This window comes from Aedes aegypti, chromosome 3 (assembly GCF_002204515.2).
Source record: "Aedes aegypti strain LVP_AGWG chromosome 3, AaegL5.0 Primary Assembly, whole genome shotgun sequence".
Classification (NCBI taxonomy): domain Eukaryota; kingdom Metazoa; phylum Arthropoda; class Insecta; order Diptera; family Culicidae; genus Aedes; species Aedes aegypti.
Genome location: NC_035109.1, coordinates 342,357,642 through 342,383,407, shown reverse-complemented (window position 1 = coordinate 342,383,407; position 25,766 = coordinate 342,357,642). Strand labels below are relative to the sequence as shown.

Genomic DNA, 25,766 nt, shown 5'->3' with positions numbered 1-25,766 from the left:
TTCGGCTATTAAAATGAAAAAAATCTCTAAAAACCCTTAAAATTCGAATGTTGTTTTTTGATGTTTTCAGAAGCAAAACAAAAATGGAAACGAATTCCACATTCCAAGCGTTCCTCCTCTGTGCGCAATTCACTCATTCAGTTTTGTTTACCACCGTTTGCACAAAACTGTGTACAGCCCCTTTGCACAGAATCTGTGCTGCACGAAAAGAGACCAATTTTGTGCGCTCGGCACTCATTTTTGAGCGGAGCAAGTTTAGCGTGATTGTTGCAAGCCCGCATGAAGATGATCGAAATGAATATTTTCCTGTTCTTCGCGAAGAGCCAGGCAGCGTGGATCATACCGTTCACATTATCGAGCGATGGAAAATCACCCGATAATAGAGTCGAGAGAAACAGCGATCCGAAAATGAAACACGAACGAATGAAGCGCCCGAACGGTTGTTTGTGTTTATTCGCAGATTCTGTGTTGATGCCTACGAAAATTCATCGTGCCTCGCGTTTCCGATCATTGTTCAGCAACATTGCGCGGAAGTTCTATCAGAAGCTCAACACATCCCGCAAAGGCTTCGTGCCGCGAGCTGAGATGTGACGGGATAAGGATGGGAGCATCTTGACGGACGGACGCGAGGTGATCGAAAGGTGGAAGCAGCACTACGATGAACACCTGAATGGCGCAGAGAACACAGGCACAGAAGGTCAGGACAGCGAAGGCGATGGCTACGTCAGCACAGCGGATAGCGGAAATCAACCAGCTCCCACGATGGGGGAAGTTAAGGATGCCATTCAACAGCTCAAGAACAACAAAGCCGCTGGCAAGGATGGTATCGGAGCCGAACTCATCAAGATGGGCCCGGACAGGTTGGCCGCTTGTCTGCATCGGCTGATAGTCAGAATCTGGGAAACGGAACAGCTACCGGAGGAGTGGAAGCAAGGCGTTATATGCCCTATCTACAAAAAGGGCGACAAACTGGAGTGTGAAAATTATCGTGCAATCACCATCCTAAACGCCGCCTATAAAGTGCTATCCCAGATTATCTTCCGTCGTCTATCACCTATAGCAAACGAGTTCGTGGGAAGTTATCAAGCAGGTTTCATCGACGGCCGCTCGACAACGGACCAGATCTTTTCCGTGCGGCAAATCCTCCAGAAATGCCGTGAGTACCAGGTCCCTACGCACCATTTGTTCATCGATTTCAAGGCGGCATACGATAGTATCGACCGCATAGAGCTATGGAAAATCATGGACGAGAACAGCTTTCCCGGGAAGCTCACAAGATTGATCAGAGCAACGATGGACGGTGTGCAAAACTGCGTGAAGATCTCAGGCGAACACTCCAGTTCGTTCGAGTCTCGGCGGGGACTACGACAGGGCGATGGACTTTCGTGCCTGTTGTTCAATATTGCGCTTGAAGGTGTCATGCGGAGAGCCGGACTTAACAGTCGAGGCACGATTTTCACGAGATCCGGACAATTTGTTTGCTTCGCGGACGACATGGATATTATTGGGAGAAAATTTGAAACGGTGGCAGATTTGTTCACCCGCCTGAAACGCGAAGCAACAAGAGTCGGGCTAATGGTGAATACGTCGAAAACAAAGTACATGCTGGTTGGCGGAACTGAGCGCGACAGGGCCCGCCTAGGAAGCAGTGTTACGATAGACGGGGATACCTTCGAGGTGGTGGACGAGTTCGTCTACCTCGGATCCTTGTTGACGGCTGACAACAATGTTAGTCGGGAAATACGAAGGCGCATCATCAGCGGAAGTCGTGCCTACTATGGGCTCCAGAAGAAACTGCGGTCAAGAAAGATTCACCCCCGCACCTAATGCATGATGTACAAAACGCTCATAAGACCGGTAGTCCTCTATGGGCATGAGGCGTGGACTATGCTCGAGGAGGACTTGCAAGCTCTTGGGGTTTTCGAACGCCGAGTGCTAAGGACGATCTTCGGCGGCGTGCAGGAGAACGGCGTGTGGCGGCGAAGGATGAACCACGAGCTCGCTCAACTCTACGGCGAACCCAGCATCGTGAAGGTAGCTAAAGCTGGAAGGATACGCTGGGCAGGGCATGTTGCAAGAATGCCGGACAACAACCCTGTAAAGATGGTGTTCGCCACGAATCCGGTCGGAACAAGAAGGCGTGGGGCGCAGCGAGCTAGGTGGATTGACCAGGTACACCAGGACCTGGAGAGCGTGGGTCACAGTCGAGGATGGAGAGAAGCGGCCATGAACCGAGGGAATTGGCGAAATATTGTTGGCGAGGCTTTATCAAGATAATTGATGTAAAGCCAAATAAGTAAGTAAGTAAGTAACAAATATGTAAAATGTCTCTATCCCCTTATTAATAGAAAATCAAAACTTTGTCTTAAGAACAAGCTTTTGATATTCAAACAAATTTTCAGGCCAGCCATGTTGTGTGCTGTACCAATATGGACTAGCTGTTGTAATACCAGGAAGAAAGCTCTACAGAGAATTCAAAATAAAATTTTGAAAATGATTCAGAGGCTTCTTCCCTGGTACAGTACCAATGAGTTACATAGAATATCCAATGTTGAAACATTGGAACAAATGTCAAATAAAATAATCAATAATTTCAGGCAAAAATCGTTACAATCTTCTATTGCCACGATTAATGCGTTATATGTTTAGGTTAAGTTAGGTTAAGTATATTCAAAGCGTTTTTTTTTTTCTCTTATAAGCAGGTGAAATCAACTCACCTGTAAAAAATCTGAACTGCTACGGCAAATGAAATGTAATATGTTGTTAACAAAATGTTAATAAAATCTTAGATTTGTTTTACCAAATTAGGATGATAGTGTTGTCTAATAACACAGAACACCTAGATATAAGGAATAATGAATGTAATGTTTGGAATGATACTAATAAAGAAATAAAAAAAAAACTGTCTTGCTGAATAGCTGCACGGCCATCGCTACGGCCTTCTGAGCCCCTCACTCAACTGTGGTATTCCATTTGATAAAACTTTTTTTTTCTTTCTGGCGTTACTTTCTAACTGGTCAATGTTCAGCTTTATGCAATGAAATGAATAAAAGTTGAATCACCACTCATTAAACGTTTTTAAAAATTCTCATTCGACTAGTCAAGATTGTTTTACTAATGAGCTGAACAAGATATTGTCCGCCTTAATAAAAAGCTAATATTCCACCAAACAAACGTATGTGTATAAAGGGATATTCAGAAGACGAACAAACGTTTTACTTGTTTCGCACATCTGCTATTTTGAAATGTTTAACATAAACAAGTATTTTTTTAATCAATCCTAATTCGGGGCATCGGTATATTATTAGAACAGTTGATTCCAAAGAGGCTAAAATAACGATTAATAAACACATTGTTCAGCAATAAATAAGCCTTACAAAAGAGATCACACTATAGCCAAATTTTCGAAAAATGAACAAAATATTCCAAATTTGTTTTGATTTCCGAATGCATTTCAATGTTCAAATTACTAATATGAAAAAGGTTATCAGATACAATCACAATAACTGATGATTTCTCGATAGGTACTTATCAAAATTACTGTTAGAAAATATCTATAGTCAGTAGAGTGGTTCAAAAAATCGTTTTTGCTCCACACCGCTCATTCGATTCTAGATCAAATTCTGAGTGTCCTCCCAAAATTTGAGCTCATTCGGTTGAAAACTGAGACTGCACAAGCCATTTAAAGTTAATATGGGAATTACTATGGAAAAAGAAAGCAATTCATTCAATCGGTCATAGTGTTTGCCCATGTGCTCTTGGGGATTTAAGTTACGTTGATACTGTGAGATGCATTCATCAGCTACAACTCTGCCGAAGACCGTTTTTAAACCGGACGCCCCAGTAATTAGTTATTGATTTTTGAATGAGTTGGCTATAATTTTTGGACTAACATCACTGGATATATGCAGTAAAACATAGTACCCATGATTTGTGCGTGCTATCTTTCGCGCCAGGTGCAGCAATGTTGCCTGTTCAAAAGTTAAATGAGCACTGCTGAAGAATTTTTGACTGAATATAAATAAATAACAAATTACTGAGGCGTCCGATTTGAAAATGGTCTTCGGCAAAGTTGTAGCTGATCAATGTACAGGGGATAGGCAAAATGATTGAGATAGGCAAAATTTTGCCCAAATTCCCCAGTGAACCACGTATCGTATAAGAATGTGCATCTAAAATCACATATTCATGCGTCCAAAATCAGAATCGCGCAAGGTGACAGACAAAGCGTTATCAATGTTAATACAAGTTGTATATAAATCCCCAATACGATTCATAAACGACAATCTGTGTTGACAACAAAACATGTCGTAAATAGTGCAACATAGAATCGCGTTATGTTATATAAACTGACAGATCATATATCAATCCAGAAAGCATCGTATGAAATCGCAATAACTTAGCAAAAATTGCCAACCAAACTTTGTATCTGCTGACGATAGGCCTCAAAGAATAACAAAGTATGTGTCGCTGTACATCAAACATGTATTAATATTGGCAAATAATCACCCATCTGATGTGTAACCCTTAGTGACACAGTGGTAAGGTGTCCGATTCCTGATTCAAAGGTCCCGCGTTCGAGACTCGCTGGAAACTTTTTTTATTTTCATCCAAATTTTGTGGCATCGTATAGCTGATCGCAGAAAGTCTGAAAAAGTCGTGCCAAGTACGTATATAGCCTCCACTTTGGTAGGTATATAGCCTTTTCATGCATTCTATACGATTGAATTGGTTCATATAGAATGATGTATAACAAAAGTTATACCAACCAAAATGTTGACTGGGTCAAATGCTTATAACTTTATGAAAAATGGATGAAATTGGATGCATCTGGAAGCAGTCGACGGCAAATTTGGTCCAGTTTTAGGAACTTCCTTGGCCATGCATATTGGCCACTGGACACCGGAGATGTTCCGGATTTTCTGAGGTCATGTCCAAATGTCATTTTTTCTGTCGCTTGTATTTTTGTGTGGTGTAAAGTTAGATAGATATTTGCAATTTTCCTAGAAACTAGAACTAATAGGAAGTTGAATGCCACCGGACGCATTAAGATTGGTTGGAAATCTACAGAAATATGACCATTTCCGTAAAACTGGTTCCGGAAAGCATGGTCAGTCATGTTTGTATTTCCAATCATGTAAATATTATCCGGAGCTATATCCAAGCGGACACCAACCTTAAAAATGATGTTTCCTGCAGCGTATTCAGAACCATTAGATGCACAGACCACTCTATAGAACGTTCCAGGTGCCCTGGGGGAAGTGGTCAATTAGGAACATATCCGGAACCATATCAATATGGGCATCAAACTTCATTATTTTCAAAGGTTATGCTTTCCGAAGCATTTCCAGCATCACCGGCTGCCATAACCACTTTATAGTAGGTTCCAGGTACCCCGGGGGATGTGGCCTGCCGTAGTAATTCCCATATAAACTTTAAATGGCTTGTGCAGTCTCAGTTTTCATCCGAATGAGCTCAAATTTTGGGAGGACACTCAGAATTTAATCTAGAATCGAATGAGCGGTGTGGAGCAAAATCGATTTTTTGAACTACTCTAATAGTCAGCCTTCAGAAATATGAGATTATTTTGAAAAATAAAAATAAACATGTAAGCTGAGAATGATGTTTCGCAAAAGAAAAGAAGAAAGTTCTTTGACTCCGAGCGGATTCGTAAATTTGTACGAAGGAAAAAAAGTTTGTTATATTTTTCAAAATATGCCATTACATCTCCCAAGTAGCACGCGAAACATCTTTCAAAGAAATGCTTCCCAAAAATGGTTTCAAAGATGTATCAATAAAAGCATCTGGAACTTTTCTAGTTCTAGTTCCGTTGCATATTAATCAAAAGCTCATAAGGTTTCTTTGTCGTTCCAATGACCATGCATTTTACCCCGAGTTTGACGTCTAAAATCATTGAAACGACGGGATTTGTTGCCAATGTCCTCTGCAAGCATTAATAAAGTCAAGTTTATCAAGATGTGTTCTGTATCTTTTAAAACAAACTCTTGCAACTTCTTCAAAAATACCAATTTTAATGTTAAATGGTTTTAATGGTTAAACTTTGCACGGCTGGCGCTAAAATATAGTTTCTCTGATCGAGCTGAAATTTTGCACAGTTGTTATGGGACCTAAATGCAATCCAAAAAGTGGACTGGAGCGAGAATCTAAGTTTTTCATATAACCGTGTCCCAGGCTAGTGACCATCTCGGGAAGGGATTCGATTCCAGGTCCTCGGCGTGAGAGACGTGTGTTCTAAGCACTACAACAGGTCCGTCTCCTATGACAATAATATTTCCTCACGAATTTATGAAACAAAACAATTGATTTCATCAATATTCAAGTAACTTGAAGTTTGAATACAAGGGCATTTGATTGAGGTTTGTCTGTAGCCATCAAAAACAGATTTATTTTGCAGATGTTACGAATTTGAAAGTTCAAATAACATAGTTGAACAGCATGAATCAGCTGGAAAGTTCAGCTCGGAACATGATCCAAGCTCTTTAGAGAAATGCATTTTATCGTTGGAAGTCAAACTTTTTGATTTATGTCGCCACAGGAAAGAAATTAAGAAGAAAGAAACGACGAAAAAGTATAAGTATTCTTTAGTGAAATGGAAACAATTTAAGGTGAAGATGAATCGAAGCCAAATTTCAAATTTTCAAACCTTATCGATTGGTCACCACCAGCTAGTGACCAATCGAATAGATTTTCAGCTTAAACGGATGTTTGGTTCTCCAGATCCGTGCTCTTGAAAATTTGAAGCTTGGCTTCGATTCATCTTCACCTTAAGAGAACAAATAATAAATAGGAACATGCTTTCTAGAATTTGAAGAGATGGAAAGTGTAGAATTGACTGTCAAGATAAAATATGCACGAATGACAGTCGATTCTTTTTGTAAAGCTAGAAATAATGAAAGCGATGTCCGTTTTGTTTCGATATGATAAACATTCTCTACCCTAGCGATCACCAGTTCAATTACAAAACAAACTATTATATTCAACTAAACTATTTTTTCTACTGCATTTTCTATTCACATAGTTCACAAGCTTAACGATTTCCATTGCTCAGTCATCGTCTCCCACTTATTGCATCGTTTGATCACAGGAAGGAAGTGCCGTGAAATCCCATTACGGCTAGAGTATTTATCTCGAGAAAAAGGCTACAACCTGCAAGCCATTATCTCCAGATGTAACCAGCTGCACTTGGTTCACCCAGCTAATCAACTCCAACGGATAAGCATATAAGCGCAGTTTTATTGTAGTCATCGCATTGCATTGGCTACGGAGCGTTTCTCTTTGCCACTGTAACAATTCCTTGAGGGCACCTACTCCAACATCATCAGTCAGTACAGCACGCTATTGATCAGTTCCGAACGAGTTACATCTCCAGAGCAGAAGTACAGCACAGTCGATTCGCTCTACATCGGAACCGTTGTTTCGCGCTTCTCTCTTCCCACATCGAACGAAGCACGTATTTTTGTGATGGCTCATATTCGATTAACGTTTCACCATAGACAATCAGACGTAACACTTGGAGTAATTTCCTTTAAAACCTATCGCCCACCTCACACCATCATCATCTGGATGCTGGTAGCCATGTAGCACGAAATATGATTATGTGCAACAAGGCCTGTAGAAGGCGCTAGTGTGAAAGGTCAAACACGTAGGAAAACGATGTACGCGTCCCTGGTTGTGAGATATGTAACATAAGAAATTCGAGATGAAAATACCTGATTGATACGTCTTTTGGTCTATGGTTTTACTATCCCATACGCGTTACTCTGATGATTTGTTGGTATTTTTTTTCCGTTGAGGAGAATGATGAGAGATGGCGAGAGCCTCCCAACAAGCAACTCCAACAACAGTTCGTCAATACGTCAGTACTACGTTAAACGTGGACGTCGTCGGTGGTATCACGTTGGCTTCGTAATCGTCATCGTTGAGTTTGTTATAAGATTTCGCGGTCTCTCCCGCTCCGAACTCGCGCGTGGGGTCATCATCGGCTGTGGCAACGTTCCAACCTCAGGCATCTATTCCCGTCTCATACCCCCAGTTCGGCACAAACCGAGGAGGTGGTGTGATTTTTTCGCGTAATTATTTTTCGATTCGCATCGGAGAGTAAATGGGAATGTGGTGGATCATAAGCTGTGTGTATGCCGTACAATTTTCGGCGGGACATGGTCCGGCGTACTCGGAAAAAAGATGCAACTTTGTATTGGCTCAGTGGAACAATGTGCTCCTATAGGGGAACCGGTTTTGTGCAACAGGTACCGATCGCCACACGCAAGTTATGTGCAACATAACCTCCACGGAGTTGGAGTGAAATCGGGTCTGAAGCTTGACGCACCGTTGCACAGTGGGAAAATAGACTGAAAACGGCAATTATTGAGGCTGTAGAATAATCTGGGTAATAAAATATAGAACACTCAATTGACTCTAATGACAAGAAGCGCCCGTATTGCGCCATTTTTATATTTCGGTTCAAGAGTATTTTCACCTCATTGTGGCAGTTCGTCTCCTTGATGCAACAAGTAGGTAACTTGTAATTTCCATTGTTAGAGTTCAATTTGTCAAAACATAAATCTTAATTGAATCTGCAAGATATTAGAACATCAAAATTCAAAGTAAATAAGTCAAAGATTACTTTTCAATCATATTCTCTGTGATTATCCATCACCTTGTGAAACGGCTAAACTTTCATTGTTATGTAATTCGAAATTTGGATTTTTGAGTTAATCTAGTTGTAGCATCAAGGGAACGAGTTCGAATGATTATTTTCTGACGTAGAATCATTAGGGACAATGAAAATTTGCGTTTTTTTTTAAATTTCACGGGCCACCAAAACGATAATCTAAAAATTTCACGGTTTTGTCGCGGTCCCATACATTTGGCTTACAAAAAAAACATATTTTCAGTGAAAAAAAAACCTTTAAATGTGTAAATTTCACGGAATTTCATTAAACATAGTTTTTATTTTACAAATCAAGATTACATATTTATTATTAGAGGGGTAATGGAAAGTTTAAAACGAAAGTAGTATGCCAAAAAGACGTCCACGTTAAAACTAAATGGATAATATTTTCTATGGAACTTCGACTTTAAGATGAATAAACAATTTTGATAAGCAAAAACAATGAAATTCCTTGTGATTTTCACATAAATTCTCCAAATTTAACTATTTTCGCGGGATTTCCCAAATTTCGCGGCGATGCTCAAATTTCGCGGATTTCGCGGCTTCCGTGAATTCGCGAATTTCCATTGTCCCTAAGAATCATCTAAGAAATACAATGGACAACATTTCAAACAGCCCCGGTGACTGGAGGAGGCCATTGTACCATCGAAAACTATTGTGTCTGGAATGAAGTATGGTTGAAACTGATTGCGGTAATAAGATTGAGCACACGTCGTTTAGCGTCAATGACTGGAGGATCCCTTTTGCTCCATTTTGCCCTAGAATTTAGAATTTGTATGGGCATATACAACTGGTTGTGGCAGTTAAAATAATTATTTTCTGATGTAGAATGATATATACAATGAAAATTCAACCGGTACCGATGACTTAGAGAGCCAATTTTGTCCCACTTTTCCCTAAAACTGATATCTATCTATATCTATATTATAAAAAAAATGGAATGGTGTTTGTATGTCACGAAATGATTTGAAAACGGGCTATCGGACTTTGAAAATTCTTCCATGACTATGATCCCAAAGTGTTCCGACGTGTTTGTGTAAGTAGCACAGGATATTTAACGCGAAAGTTGAAAAATGGGAGGTAACGGAGCTGTCATTTCATTCGGAACGATTCAACAGCCTCCTCGATGGCAAGACAAAGTTCGCTGGGACCACTAATTTTTAATAAGGCTGATACAAATATTAAATTTCTTTTATGTCCGAGACCACTTGGAAGGTACGAGGGGGGGGGGGATAAAAATAAATAAGGAACAAAAAATAAAAAGGAAAAAAAAGTTATTTTTTTAATTTTTATTTTGAACCTCCCCTTCAAAATTTTTGGATTTTTGAAGGGAGGGGGGGGGGGTTGACATAAAAGAAAATTAATATTTGTATCAGCCTAATAAAGAACAATTGTAACTGAATGTGCTGCCCATATTTACTTACATAGTCGACGTAAACGCTGCTGACGTTTTCAGCACATTTTTGTTATTTGAACAACAAAGAACGAATACTTTATGATTATTTCCATGCGGGAATCTAGATTAGGATAAGAACAAACACCCCATCGATATAAAACCATTATATTTGCAATCATATGTCCAATAATATTGCTAGAATGCTGAAATTGGCAATGGCGCTTACGTCGCCTATGCAAACATGGGCAGTGTGGTCAAGTGAATAAATTTTACATGGAGTAGAATAACCTGAGTAATAAGATGTAACACAATTCAATAACTGTCATTTCTTGTAAGAATTCATATTGCGGCTCAAATAATTTTACGTACAGTGACTGGCGAAAAAAAAAAGATCATGTTACCGTTTTCCATACAAAATGACCAAGTTTGGTGACTTGAATCTTGGCTCCTAGAGCTCCGATTGGGCTGAAATTTTTACCGCAAATAACTTAAAATTTGTGCAGTGAAAAAATCACAGCATTTTGATCACCCTCTTTAAAGTTATCGCTAATGCCCCATTTTGTGACAAACACTAAATTTTTCACTTTGAACTATTTTTGAAACGAAACGATTTAGAGCAATATACCTTTTCGCAAAAATGTTTGATTTAACAAAAGTAACAAGTATTTAGAACAATTATTTACTGTGAATTCATACTTTTCAAAATATATCAAAACCAAAACTTTGACATTTCTTTCAATATGGGACATTTGCGATAACTTCAAAGTGTGTGATCACAATGGTGTGAGTTTTTTACTGTACAAATTTAAAGTTATTTCCTAGTGGCGGAAGAAATGTCAGATCAATCGGAGCTCTAGGCGTCAAGATCCATGTTTCCAAACTTGTTCATTTCGTATGAAAAACGACAAAATGATCTTTTACAATCAATTACAATCTTAAGTAACCATACAAAATTATAAGTACTGTAAAACGGGGTATCTTTGATAATGCGGGTAACTTTGATAGTGCGTTAGCCACCACATACTAAACCAAATATCATAATTTCTGTTATTCGGTTAAGTTAAACGAATGCAAAACTAAAGAATATTAGTATGACACTTTATGTAAGAGCTATTTTCATTTGAATTGAGAACATTTGAGGCTTTCTATAGGAATTTTAAACATTGAAACGATTTTAGCATTTTCGAAACGCTTACAAACAATCTGTTCTACGATCACTATATGATGTAGTTTTGAATATTTGATCACTTATTTTTGACAGCGAATGGATACATCGTTTACTGCAGTTACTTCGATGGGTTGTGCTACTTTTCCCCGAATGTCGGTTTCCCGAATGTCGTTTCCCCGAACGCCAGTTCCTCGAATATCCCGTTTATCGAAAAGTTTTTAGCACTCATAATTGTCGTAGCTTTATACATTTCAGGGTGGTGAGCGAACTGGCCATCTAATATGCACCCTTCTTTATTTCATTGGCGGTTCTTTTGAGTTTTACCGTCCTCAGCATTTTTGCCAACATGTGTATAACCGAGAATGACAGAATACCTCCTTCTTTTAATTGCTTATCGTTCTATCTAGTACACTATCCAGCCACTGAAGACTATTATAGCACCTATTTAAACTGCACCACATTTCAGGGAAACCACTCATTCGTGGAAATGGCATTCAGGGAAAACGGCCATTTGATGAACAGGCATTCCGGGAATCAACATTTGGAAAAACCACATTCGGGGAAAAGTAGCACAAACACTTCGATGATTCAGAACCCAATTGTTGATGTCTTTTCGTTTTAATATGCCGCAATAATTTTTGTCGTCCAATCTTCTATTGATTTAATCATAAATATTGCCTTCTTTTATAAATAAGTTGTTCTTTATATTTATTCTGTTTTAAATTTTACTATTTAGTAAAGCTAAATGTTAACCATTTTTATATTTTGCTGGTCTACCAATTTTTGCAAGACGTGCTGTTGTAATGATAATTACTTTAGAACCTGCCAATATTCAACTTTTTTTTTACAAACGCATGATCTCCTTCGAAATATGCTGGAAAAAATATTAAGGTACCGTCGGGGAAGTGTATCAGTGAGGTAAGTGGATCATTTGGCCATATTAAGCATAAATACTTGAATTTTTTGAATATTTTTGCACCATCGCTTCGATTGAGGTTATATTCTTACGTCTTCACTAATACTACTGTAAACTTGGTACTACTTGTGCATAAAATAAATTGAATACTATTAGTTTTTTCAACACATGGTAAATGTTTTAGTTCTAATTGAGTGAATCGCAATGAAAAAATATGATTTTCATAAATAAATACAGATATATTGGACATGGTACACTTCCCCCTACTTTTTAATGGGATGGGGTAAGTGGATCAAGTAATATTATCATACATTGGCAGACTGCGGGATTTAAATAAGTTTTAAAAACCTTAACTGTTGTGTTCCTTTAAATTGTTCAATCCCTAGCTCAAATTTGTCAAATTATTCAGAGAAAATTTTGATTAATCCACCTAAAAGTTTTTTACAGACTTTTTGGTATTAAAATTGAATTAAACAACATATATTGCAAAGTTCAAACAAAACTTTCTGTGGTTTGTGGAAGCTGAATTGCAAAAGAGCAATATATACAAGTTCTCCAATTGAACGCATAATCGTACGTTATTTGACCAGATCGAGAACTAGACAGGTAATACAAATAAATTCACAAATAGAATAAAAAGATTTCAGTTTGCCAAACAAAAGTAAATGTAATTACTATTTTAAAATCATGTGTATCTTTAGAAAACATCATTAAGAATAATCCTAAAATACTGCTGAATTCCCATCTGTACAAAATTTTCTCGAAAATAGTCTAGTTGTAATGTTTTTATTTGTTCGAATTAGTGTGAACTAACGTTTTGATATTTTTCATAATATTTTGATAAAATAAAGATTTTTTTTAAATGTTAAAACTATTTAAATAAGTAACATAGCTCTAATAACAAGAATAAGAGTAATATCTCTCTTACTAAACATAATAACATCACATTTGTTTTGGGGATAGATTATTTTTTATTGGTGATCCACTTACCCCACCATGGTAGGCTGGAGATGAAAATCATATTACACGTTGGATTGTATGAAATTATAGTTGAAAAACGTTCCTTGTATCACCTAAACGGTAGAATTATGACATTCGAGGCATTTGCTATCAATTACAGTACTTGGTAGTGTACAAATTGACAATATAAAAGTTTTGATAATTTGATGCTCAAACACTATAAAAATTCAAAAACGTTATTGACTACCCCTGGGGGGGAGGGGTAACTTGCAACAGCAATTTCGATCTCATTTTTTTATATTTCTGGCCATTTGTCATTGTGTCGAAAACACATAAAAAGGCAAATTTGAACATGTATTTGTTCAGTAATATAAAAATTTGTGTACTTCAATCAATTCAATACACGTTTGGTACTAAGTATTTAAAAATTTAAACGAATCGCATTGTTATCAAATTTAGTTTATTTTATTCATGAAAATAATGAATAATTTTAAAATTATGTATACAAATTTATTTGCAGCTCAGCCATTGGGAACTTTCTGCATGAAATATGATCAAATTTATGTCAAAAAACTAACAGAGACCATTTTAAGACATACATATTAATATGTGATACGTCGCTTTGATTTAAAAATGTATAAAAAAGTTATGTGAAGAATAACTTAAAATACCATTGTATTTGTAGAGAAATGGCATTAAAACGTTTTAAAGGCTGACAAGACTTATGATATGCTCAATTTTCCTCGTCTGGACACCCTATGCAATGCCAATGGAGTTTTCAATCGAATTGATTTAATACTCATGATTCAATAAATAAAAAATAGTTTTCTAAGAGTAGACTACCCATAACTGCAAAACAGTCACATTCGACATTTTTGACAAAATGGGGTTAACAAAAAAAAAATTGGAGAGTCATCAAATGATAAATACTTTCGATCAACTTACTGAAATCTGTGAGATTGTTCTAGAGAATTCGAAAAAAATACCAAGTTGTTTTGTCACATTGGTAATTATAACCGCATAACAGTCACATTGAGATTATAAATGAGCCTCGTAACGTGATAGTAATGAAATTTCTATCAGAATTATTTTTTGACAATTCTCCTAGTATGCGATATGAGTTGTACAAAATATCAGCCTCAAATAAGCACTTTAGAGTTCCTGGTAATTTTTAGAAATTTTAGTTTTCTCCCATACTGCCATAAAATGCACACTTGGTATTCCATTTACTCAATGCCTACTTTTGTCAAATGTTACAAATATGCAGTTATGGGCAGTAGAGTAATCTGTTTCTGATTATTGTTATGCTTTCCCTGCAGAAGATTATTAAACGATCATATTACCACGATATAAGTTAAGTTTTTAACCTTTCTGTCGTTGCGCGATTTGCCACCGTTAAAACCACCACGCTGCTGTTGTGCACGAAAAACGAGCTTTTCTCACTAGTGTTGTACAAAATACAACAGCGCGACGACTGAAGTGTTAATAGTGAACTTCTGGTAGCAAAGTGTGTTGCATGATACCCCACATAAGGGGTAGCATTAAAAATGCATATTTGTCGTCTCTCCTGATCCCAGAAAACCAAATACTGATAAAATTAATACAGCGTGGTATTCTTTACATGGCAATTAGGGTACCAGATGGTTTTTGTCTCATCTGAATCCTCAATTTTTTATCCATATAGCTTTGAAATGAAAATAAAAAATATTTGAATAAAATGAGTTAGTCAAATTCAAAATTATCAAATAAATATCAAACAAACTGTTCTTCTCACTTTCACCTGATTCAATGACATGCTTAGGATTATTCCTAATCATTATCCCGTATATTTCCCGCTTGTGCAGTCTTAATTTTCATCCGAATGAGCTCAAATTTTGGGAGGACACTTAGAATTTGATCTTGAATTGAATGAGCGGTGTGAAGCAAAAACGATTTTTTGAACCACTCTATTAAGCAGCATATTAACCAAACAGCAAGCCTCTCTGCCATAAAAATTATACCAGCCCTACACCTTCCCGTATGAACTGGCGTAGACGCAGTGGTATATACGGTCACCGTGAGAACTAGTTTAATGCTTCATCAATTTCTCCCTCTTCCTCTCATTTGTCAGCATTCTGATGTGGCAGGCGGCATTATCGCCTAAAATAGCAGATCACCAACACTTATACACTGAGGGTGTCTGTTAGTCTTAAGCTGTCATCTGATTGGTTCCTTGTGTAAGTGCAGCTGATCTGGCGATACTGGAGTAACAACACGGGCGGCCAATCAAGCTCAAGCTCAAGCTCAACTTAGAACGATTTGAATGTGATCCATTACATTCTTCAGAAGATTCTGCATCAGAAAATATTTTTTTGAACTGCAGTCAGTTTTATTTATTTATATTTATTTGTTTAATTTAATTGACATTACAGCCTTAATGAATATCTTAATTCTATTACAACAATCATAGCAAATAAAAGAAAACTAAAGATTCTTTAATACATAAAAAACATGTTTGTAGCAAAATGGGACATGTTTGTAGCAAAATGGGGCTAAATCAAATAATAAATCTTCGAGCTGTTTAGTGGAAAACCTATAAATGAATGAAAAATCGAATTTAGTACTATACTACTTAATTTAAGAAGTCGAGTCTAGTACATGACACTGGAAACGGCCTTACAGTTGAGGTCGAAATACGCGTATCTGTCAAAGGATACAAACTCTAGTGGAATTAAATGGTATTGTACTATTCTAATCTGTTTTTCATTCATTTACTAAATCAAATGTTCTCCATCTTCTTCTTCTTCGGATACAATTTATTTAGTTTGCCGCAATCAGTTACAATTGGTTTTAATTCCAGTATAATAGCTTTTAAGAGTAAAATGTTTGAGCTATTACAGTTACTGGGACTAGTAGCAATGCTGTCCACTGTATTTCTCGGATGATTCTACATCAGGAAATAATTATTTGAATTGCCGCAATCAGTTGAAAATACACTAACATAGATAATTTCTAGGTCCAAATGCGGCAAAACGAGCTCTACCAATCACTAACACTAATTGAAGTGTTTTTCGTCTCATTACCCAGATTATTATACACAAGAAAAACTATATTAAATTAGTAACAATTAGTTATACTTGTTTTGCATTCCTGAAAAATAGCATTTAGCATTGTTAAGGGCAAAATGGGACACAACGAGCATTTATACACGATTCCGGCGAATGAAACTATCAACATTTGATCACTTGACGTTTTTACATAGAATATGGCAGTAATAAGCCGCATGTATTAGATGCCATTTTGACCCACTGTGCGTTGCGTCAATATACGATGGGCGCATTTACCAAAGCGCTCTTATCAGTAATCGGTATAGGTGTAGAGGTACGGTTGTGAATAAAAGATAACTTCAGCACCGGCTTGCCATCGTAATCTGTCCCATGCTCGTTGGGTTTGGTCATTGTTCTCGAGAAATGAACCTTGGAACCCAGTTAGGTAGGAAATTCCTTCTTTGTGAATCCGTTTCATCGATCGTCATCGTCACAAAGAGGCCGTAAAATGTCGCGTGCGTATTGATTTCCACCGAACACCGTATGGTGTGATGTGAAACGCTACGAATGGACTTTATAAGCAGTAGATACATACCGCGATACTGAACTCCACACAACAACGGTGAATCACGTTGTTTGCAGACTTGGTAGTTGGCAGGGTTGGACTTAGGGGGCGTCCGGAAATACCTTAGTTTTAAACCCATTTCACGCCAAATCGTATTCCGAGATAGCAGCACCCTTTTAGATTTCAATGAGTGTGTAGACCTTGACAAGCTCGCGTCCATAGGTTGGTAGTAAACAAAATTTCATCCAAATAAAAATTAGCATTTTTTTCTACGACTTCTGATTAAAAAAAAAATTGAGATTTTTCTCTAGAATTTTTATTTAAAAATGTAGACAATCATTTACAAGATATTTATACCGTTTTGATTCATATTACGGACAGCTTCAAATTCCGGACACTCTCGTTTGTATGGGAAACATTTCACACGAAATGTTTCAATTTTCGCCGTCCAAAAGTTCTCATTTTCGAGGCTCGTTTTATTAGGTTTTTTCCATAAATATCATTGCAAATTTATAATGCCCAACTACCTTAGACGTCTCTTAATTGGTTGAACGATTTCAATTGATGATTTGACTGTTCCAATAATGATTATCATGAGCTGTCCGTAATTCGAATCAAAGCGTCCGGAATATGAGGCAAAAGTGAGGGAGCGTCCGGAATAAGAATCATGAAAAGGCCACATGTTTTGGTTTATTTAAAATTATTCAAGTTGCGGACGCGTATTCTTTACCCACCATCCGAAAGTTAAGGGCTTCCGACGCTCGATAACGCTAAAAAATCATACAGAATGATTTATTTTGTATGGTCCAAGCAGGGTTATACTTCACTGAGGCCTTAAGTGTCCGTAATATGAATCAAAACGGTATTTACAGCAGTTTTTGAAGGAGTTCCCATTATTCGACTGCTATTTAGCAAAAAAAAAAAATCGGGTAGATAGTTTGGCACTTTTTAGATAATAATCAAGATAAATTTTGGAAAAACTAAATATGTAAAGTGGCTCATTTTGTCAAGGTCCTACACATCTAGAAAGTTTGCTGCCAACATCTGTTCAAGTTGGCACAAAATGCGTCTATGATTTCCAGTACTGCGGCAGTACTAAACACCGATTATACACCTAGGGGTTTAGACATGAACGGGCTCAAAAATTACCAAATCTAAATCCGGCTCTGCACATTGACGTGGTCGTCTCTGGTTGATAGACAACACTCGATCGAAAATCAATCAATCAGCACTTTGTCAGGGTTATAGAGAGTGGGTGGCAGCTGCACTTGATAACTTTATATGGGTTTGTTGTGGCATGGTATGTTGAAAATTATAACACTCTTGGTTCATGCTAAACAGTGATTTGCTAGAACAGGGTTTTTAAGAATTATAGTTCACGGAGAGGGGCTGCTTCCCTGGGCATAGAGTATCATCGTACCCGCCACACGATATACGAATGCCAACTTTGACAAAGAAAGCTCTCAATTAATAACTGTGGAAGTGCTCATAAGAACACTACGCTGAGAAGCAGGCTTCTGTCCCAATGAGGACGTTAATGCCAAGAAGAAGAAGAAGAAGAAGTTCGCGGAGAGGTTTTTCATCAAGTGTGTTCGTCAAGGAGTCCTTATAATAAGATGTCTTGAGGAATTCTTCTAAGAAATTTTTCCATGATTTTTTTTTAGTTTATTTCACTAGGACTTTTTTCAGCATTTATTTTGCATAAGGAATCTTACAAACATTCAGTCTAGCATAATCCTAGCAATTCCTCCAGTAATTCTGTGATGAGTTTTACAGTTAATTCTTCTAGAATATCTCAAAAGATACCTCCGAAGGTTTCTCAGATATGGTCCATTATACAGCTACAATACAATTCATCACTGGTAATAAAATGCACATTATATTGTAAAGAATTTACGTTTATTTTTGTTCGTGTTATTTTGATGCTACATCGCACGAGAGTGAAATAATTCACTTCTCATCGACACACAGTTCGACAAAAGGTCTACTCGTGTCCTTCCCAGCATATCGACCTTCCTACCCATCAATTAAGCTTAATCAAGTGATCTTGCTATTTATAAAACTTAACTACATTGCAACCCCCAACGCACCAGATTGCCAGACAATGACACTTGCACAGTCGGGAAAGAAGAAGCATATTCAGCCGATGTACCGTCAATCAGTCCGCCCAGACATCTGGTAGTCAGGCGGAACTCACTGTTGTCAATGAATTTTGATTGTCCATTTAGGTTGTGATGTGCTTCCATTAACCTTTAAATGCTCCATATTGCTTTATGAAGGAGTTACAATTGAGCAATGAACATTTTCATAAGATCTGATTTATTTCAAAAATTGTTTGAAAATTAGGTTTTTGAGTAAAAATTTTAACCTATCAATGTATCATGAAGTAATCATATAGTATTATGAACTGTATAAACAATTCAAAGCAGATTAAATTATTTGTTTATCACACGACTCGAATACTTGACACTTCGCTAGACTGGTTTATAAAAAGCAACGGAAATAAAAATTAGCTTTATGTTATCCAAAGTTCGTGTGAGGTACAAATGCTATTTGAAATTACTTTAACCATTAGAGTAACAGTTAAAAAAGCAAACTTCATGCATCTTCATCTAAATGTATATTTGACCGGTCTAATGTCCATCTGTGTCAAGGCTGATACGTGATTACTGATTCCTCACGTCCCGAAAACTGAGCTTCGTTGTAGAACCGTTGTCGAACGGCTTTCAATATTGCGTGGAAAAGTCATCCCATAGGCTTGCACACGAACAGGAACGGATACGTTTTTTTCGAAACGATATTCAATGGGTTTCGTTTCCTTTTCCGTGAGCTGACACAGGACGGGAGCAACAAACAACAAATCCGGCAACATATTGATGGACAGCACAAAAAAGGCTGGAAGCCTGACCGTTTTTCTACACTGAGGCTAAAATACTTAATAATTTCGTGAGAAATAAATATGATTTGGCGCTACAATGAAAATTGATAAAAACTGTAAGTTTGCATTATCATTTTTTTTTTTCATTCAATGAATTTATCCAGTAAATAATATGAAAAATTATTTGTTCCGATATTTGTTTACATGTAGTCCTAATTAACTAAGCTTGCATCAATCTTCTATACCGGTGCAGTTATTGTAGCAATTGTTATTTATTCCAAGTCATCGATCTCAAGTAATCCTCATTTTCGAAATGGTTGTTCAATGAAACCATATTTTCACTGGTTCATAAGTCATGAATTATCGAAATCCTAATTTTTTGCCTCAGTGTAGCTTAGGTCGTTGTTGTCATTGCTTTCGTCGCGTTGCGTGTTCCACGGCGGTATGGATTTGGCAGCGACCTGAATGTGTTTGGATGGCTTTATCCTTGTCAGTTGGCAGGGCAATTTTTAGACTCAAGGAGAATTGAGCTAGCTAGCACAATGGAGAGCTCCATCGGAAAACCGTAGCGCGATGGGTTCTCTGTGTTATGCACCCCACAGACGCTCAGACGGTTTGACCAACATTGACTCCGCCCCCCAGGTTGATGCTCATGTTGGTGCTATGTTTGACCGTGTGTGATGCTGCTTGACGAACCAATTTGACAGTTTGTGAAACCGATTTGACGGTTGACGAATCGGTCGGCCAAAATCAAACGAGTTTGATTTTGCTCAAACCACCGGTGGGCGGAGCCAAATGTTTGACGAACCGATCGTACCGTCTGTAGGGATGTTGCACGAACATCGACGTCATCGTGTCAAATTGAAGCTTCAACGTCCCAGGAACTACCGATGCAGATGGGTGGAAAGTCAAAATGCGTGAATTTACGTAGCGTCGGTGCCATAGTGATTCATCAAATGCGCGCTCTTGAGTTGTTTCTATATAGATAGTGAAATATCGTTTCCAACTATCTCTAACCGTTTTCTTTAGCAAATTCATCAAGCATTCTTTAATTATTCCTGAACCAATTTCTCCAGAAATATCTTCAAAAAATCCATCAGCAGTTTTACCTGTGATTCAAAAAAATCCATCCATTCTTCCAAAACTTTTTCATGATTCCACCAGTTGAACTTTCGGTAGGAATTTATAAAGGAATTCTTACAGAAATTTCTTGTTATCACTAGACAAAATCTTGATTGGATTTCTGGAGAAACTCCAGAAATTTCGGTAAGAATTTCTTTATAAATTCCTACCGAAAGTTCAACTGAAATTCCTCATGCGATTCTATCAGGAGTTCCTACAAATATTCCATCAGTGATTCTTCTGAGAATGAGGAGTTCTTCTTCTTCTTGACGTTACGTCTTCACTGGGACAGAGCCTACTTCTCAACTTCGTATATCGTGTAGCAGGTACGATGATACTTTATGCCCAGGGAAGTCAAGGAAATTTCCATTACGAAAAGATCCTGGACCGACCGGAAATTTAACCCAGAAACCTTCAGCATGGTTTTGCTTTGTAGCCACGGACTCTGACCACTCGGCTAAGGAAGGCCTCTGCTCTAGAAGCAAGAGTTATTCTAGGGAATTAAGCACAATTTTATCCAGGCATTCCATCAGGAGAACTTCTAAAGATTCAATCATAAATTTCACGAAGGTTTTATTTAGCAGTTCCTTCAGGGTTTTTATCAGGACTAGCTCTAGGGATTCTAGTTCCTCTAGGAATACCATCAAGAATTCTTCTGGGGGTATCATCAAGTGTTCGGCTAGGGATTCCATCAGGAATTCTTTCAGGGATTCCATCTGAAATTCCTCCAGAGATTCGATCAGGAATTCTTTCAGGGATTGCACCTAGAACTCAACTAGGGATTTCTACAGAAGTTTCTCCAGGGATTCTATCAGGAGATATTTCAGAGATTCCACCTGGAATTCCTCCATGGACTCTGTCCGTCGTTGCTCTAGTTCTAGGAGTTCTTCTCGGGATTTCAACAGGACTTCCTTCAATGATTCCATACAGAGTTCCTTCAAGAATATCTTTACAAATTCTTCCAAGGATTCCTTCAGGAGTTTCCCCAGGGATTTCATCAGGGGCTCCTGTATCTATATTATCCGTATTTATGTATCTGCATCTGGATTCTATCGGGAGTACCTTTAGGGCTTTCATCAGAGTTCTTCTGGAGATTTCATCAGGAGTTCCTCCAGGGATTCTATCAAAAGTTCCTCCTGAGATTTCACTCGGATTTTTTCAAGAGAATAAATAAAATGTTCCTCGAGGAATTCCATCAATGTTTCTTATAGAAATATTATGAGGAGTTCCTCTAAGGATTCTATCAGGAGTTCTATCTGGAAACTTATCAGGAATTCTACCAGGGATTTTATTAGGAGTTCCTAAATGGATTCCGTCAGAAGTCCCTCCAATGATTAGGAGTTCTTTCAAGAATATCTATAGATAGGAGTTCTTCCAAGGATTCCATCAGGAGTTAATCCAAGGATTCTATCAGGAGTTCCTATAGGGATACTATCAGGAATACCTTTAGGGCTTCCATCAGATTTCTTCTGGGGACTGCATCAGGAGTTCCTTCAGAGTTCTTTCAGAGATTCCACCTGAATTGCATCCAAAGGTTCAATCAGGATTTCCTCCAGAGATTATATCAGGAATTCCTTGAGGAATTCCATCAGGACTCTTTCTAGGAATGTCATAAAGAATTCTTCTAGATTCTTACAGGAGTTTCATCAGAAATTTATCCAGGGATTCCATCAGGAGTTCCTTCAGCGATTGCAACTGGAACTTCTCCAAGGATTCCATCAGGAATATATCTAGCAACTCCATTAGAAGTTTTTCCAGCAATTCCATCAGCAGTTCCTTCAGAGATTCCACCTCGATTTCTTCCAGAGATTCTATCAGTGGTTCCTCTAGGGATTCCATCACTAGTTAATCTACGATTTTCATCAGAAATTCCTTCTAGTGATATCACTAGATCTGAAATTCGCCCAGGTAATTCTCTATGATTTCCATCATGAAAATCTTCAAGGAATGAGCTGAAATTCTCATAGGGGTTCCACTAAAAATTCTTTCAGAAGCTTCACCAATATTTTTCCGGTGATTTCACCAGAAATTCAAGAAAATCTTCTAAAAGTTCTTCCGAACATTCTGAAAAAAAAAAATCTTTCGGTTCCTTCAGAGATTTCACCAGTATTGTCTCTAACTATTTCTTCCGGAATGGTGTTTTTTTTAAAGAAATTCCAGGGTTAAGAATATCAATAGAGTTTCGCTAGAAATTCTTTACCAGAAAAATCTAATACAGCTTCGCCAGAAGTTCTACCAGAAAATACTTCAATGATTCGACTAGGATTTTCCTTCTTCGAATTTTTCAGGATTATTAGAAATTTCTCCAGGGTATTAATAAAAAAAAACGCAAGTTCAAATGACTTTTTTTTTCTGGAAAACCGCGAGAGAATCGACCAGCAATTCCACGAAGGGTTGAACTTCATGTTGAATCCCTTGAAGGATTTTTTGGGAAATTTCTGGACAAAATCATGGAATAATTTATACTGAAATCATTGGAGGAATCACCAAAGAAAACACAGGAGAAATTCACTGGGAAAATTCCTTAATAGATCTCCGTAAGAACTTTTAAAGGAATCCCTGAAGGAGTTTCTACAGGATTCTATAAGGCAATTCCTGGTGGATTCCTTGGAAAAAATCCTCCAAGATGTACTGGAAGGAATTGCTGGATAAATTCCTTTAGGAATCCTCGGAGAAATATCCGGTAGATTCTTAAAGTAATTCCTTCAAAAATTCAAGGTCGAATGCCTCGTAGGTTCCCTTAAGGGATACAAAGAGAAATCTTTTAAGGAAACACTGGAAGAATGCATAAAATAATTTATTGAAGAATCCCCTCAAAGTAACCTGGGCAAATTCTTTTGCAGTATTTCTTGTTGAATTCCCGAAAGCTTCCTGGTGAAATCTCAAGAGGAATTCCTTAATGAATCCTTGGAGAAATTTTGGGTGGAATCACTGTAAGAGTTCCTGAAGTGAATCCCTACATGTATTTCTGTAGAAGTTTTTGAAGGAAATTCTAGCACAAATCGCGTTGGAATCTCTGGAAGAATGTTTGGGTTAATCACTGAAGAATTTTTTGGAGGTGTTCCTAGGGAAAGGTTTTTGATACATAGGAGAAATTCCTGGTGGAATTATTGATGGAATTCCTGTAATAATTTCTTGAGCACTCTCTATAAAAATTTCTAGATGAATTCCTAGTAAAAGCGCAGGACAAAAATCCATATATAATCTGTATAGAATTTCTTGAAGTTTCGATGGAGGAATTCCTAAATACATCTGTGGAGGATATTTTGGAGGAATTCATGAAGGAAGTATTGGATGAATAAATCCCTTGGAAGTTTTTGGGTAAATCTCTGGAGGACTCTGTAGAGAAAACTACAAGAAAGAATCGCTGAAGAAATTCCTTTTGGTTGAATTTATGGAGGAGTTCTAAGAGAATCCTTGAAAAAAGTTCTGGTGAAATCCTTATGGGAATTTCTGGTGATATATTTATTGAGAAGTATCTGAAATAATTCCTTATGTGATTCCTGAACAATGATATAACTTTTAGAGCAAATGAAGGAATCTTTGAATAATTCGCAAAAAAATCTTTGAAGGAACCTCTGGAAGAAAGCCAGCCTGAAGAATTTTCCTCGGAGGAATTTCTGGGTAAATCTGTGGATAAATTTCTAGAGGAATTGTTGATGAAATTCCTGGTAGAATCCCAGGAAGACTTTCTGGTGGAATCCCTAGTATAATCAATGGTTCTGGAAAGACTTCAAAGTAGAATAACTAGAGGAAACCGCTAAAGACTCCGGATACAAACTTTGAAGAAATTACCTTAGCCATTCTCATTTCGATGACTGCTGAGAATAATCCCCGATAGAGATCCCTCATACTTTTAGAGTTCTGCCGGAATACTTCGTGCGAATTGTAATTGTAATTCCTCAATATCCATTTCTTCCGGTATTTAAATTCTGAAAGTTCTGCTCTTTCTCACAACGATTATTGCCATAGAAATAATCACCCCCACAGCCACAGAAATCGAAAAAAATAATAATCACATATTCACTAGGCTTGCCGAGAGCATTCAAAACATGCGAAGAAATATGGTGTTGCTGCAACAAACGTTGACAGCCGGTCAAACGGTTGCAGAAACATAAATCGGTTTGACTAACTTGGGGGCGGAGTCAATGTTGGTCAAACCGTCTGAGCGTCTGTGGGCTGCATTACGTTGGCTGTGTGAAAAGGGCTTCGTCCGTTTTGGTCTTCAACTTGCGGTCGATGTACGATGAACCTGTTGTGCTTTCGTTGACTTGGATGTTTACCGGGTAGAGGTAATTGCGAGCTTTTTAATCGCAAAAAAATGCATACTCGTTCACTTTAACCTAACGTAATCGAATTCCTTTGAGCAGAATCTTAATAAAGAGAATAAAAATAGTAGATTTTAGTATTCTGTCTGTTAATTTCGCCGTATTATGACTAGGGTACAAGCGCCAATGTTAGCCAGCCTAAAAGAAAATGTGTTCAAGGGAAGCTCTAAGAGTATGGCAAATACGCCAAATAAAAGCTTTCAATCCATATTATGTATGAAAAATATCGGAATTGAGCATACACCTTATGTTCTCATTAAAAATCGCGTTGATAAATATAGGCCCCCATAACCTGTTTCAGCCACATCCTTAATTTCAGTTTCTAAATTGGCCATCCACTTCGATTTCTTATGAGAGTGGCCAAATTAGATCTATAAAAGATAAAACTATAAGGAAAATTATGCTTCTACCATTTTTTTGAATCAATTTGAACGAATTACTAAATGTAAAACGGTGTATAATCCACAATTGGCGCTATGGCCAAAACTAGTGCCTCTAACCCTACCACAGGGGCCTTCCTTAGCCGAGCGGTTAGAGTCCGCGGCTACATGCTGAAGGTGTCTGGGTTCGAATCCCGGTCGGTCCAGGATCTTTTCGTAATGGAAATTTCCTTGACTTCCCTAGGCATAGAATATCATCGTACCTGCCACACGATGTACGAATGCGAAAATGGCAACTATGGCAAAGAAAGCTCTCAGTTGATAACTGTGGAAGT

General features: G+C 37.7%; 2 protein-coding genes across 5 annotated transcripts in view; one reads left to right on the top strand and one right to left on the bottom strand.

The window, feature by feature from the left end:
• The window catches only part of LOC5579092 (serine/threonine-protein kinase ULK2), a 165,762-nt gene that overhangs the window by 51,922 nt on the left and 88,074 nt on the right, over positions 1-25,766 (bottom strand). The window lies entirely within an intron of this gene.
• The window catches only part of LOC5579091 (trophoblast glycoprotein), a 57,376-nt gene continuing 39,491 nt past the window's right edge, over positions 7,882-25,766 (top strand). Inside the window, exon 1 of one of the 2 annotated variants that reach the window (XM_021850437.1) lies at positions 7,882-8,267. The gene's annotated coding sequence lies outside the window, so the exon portion shown is untranslated. Of the gene's footprint in view, positions 8,408-25,766 lie in introns of both variants that reach the window. The other variant, XM_021850436.1, reaches the window with a different exon arrangement.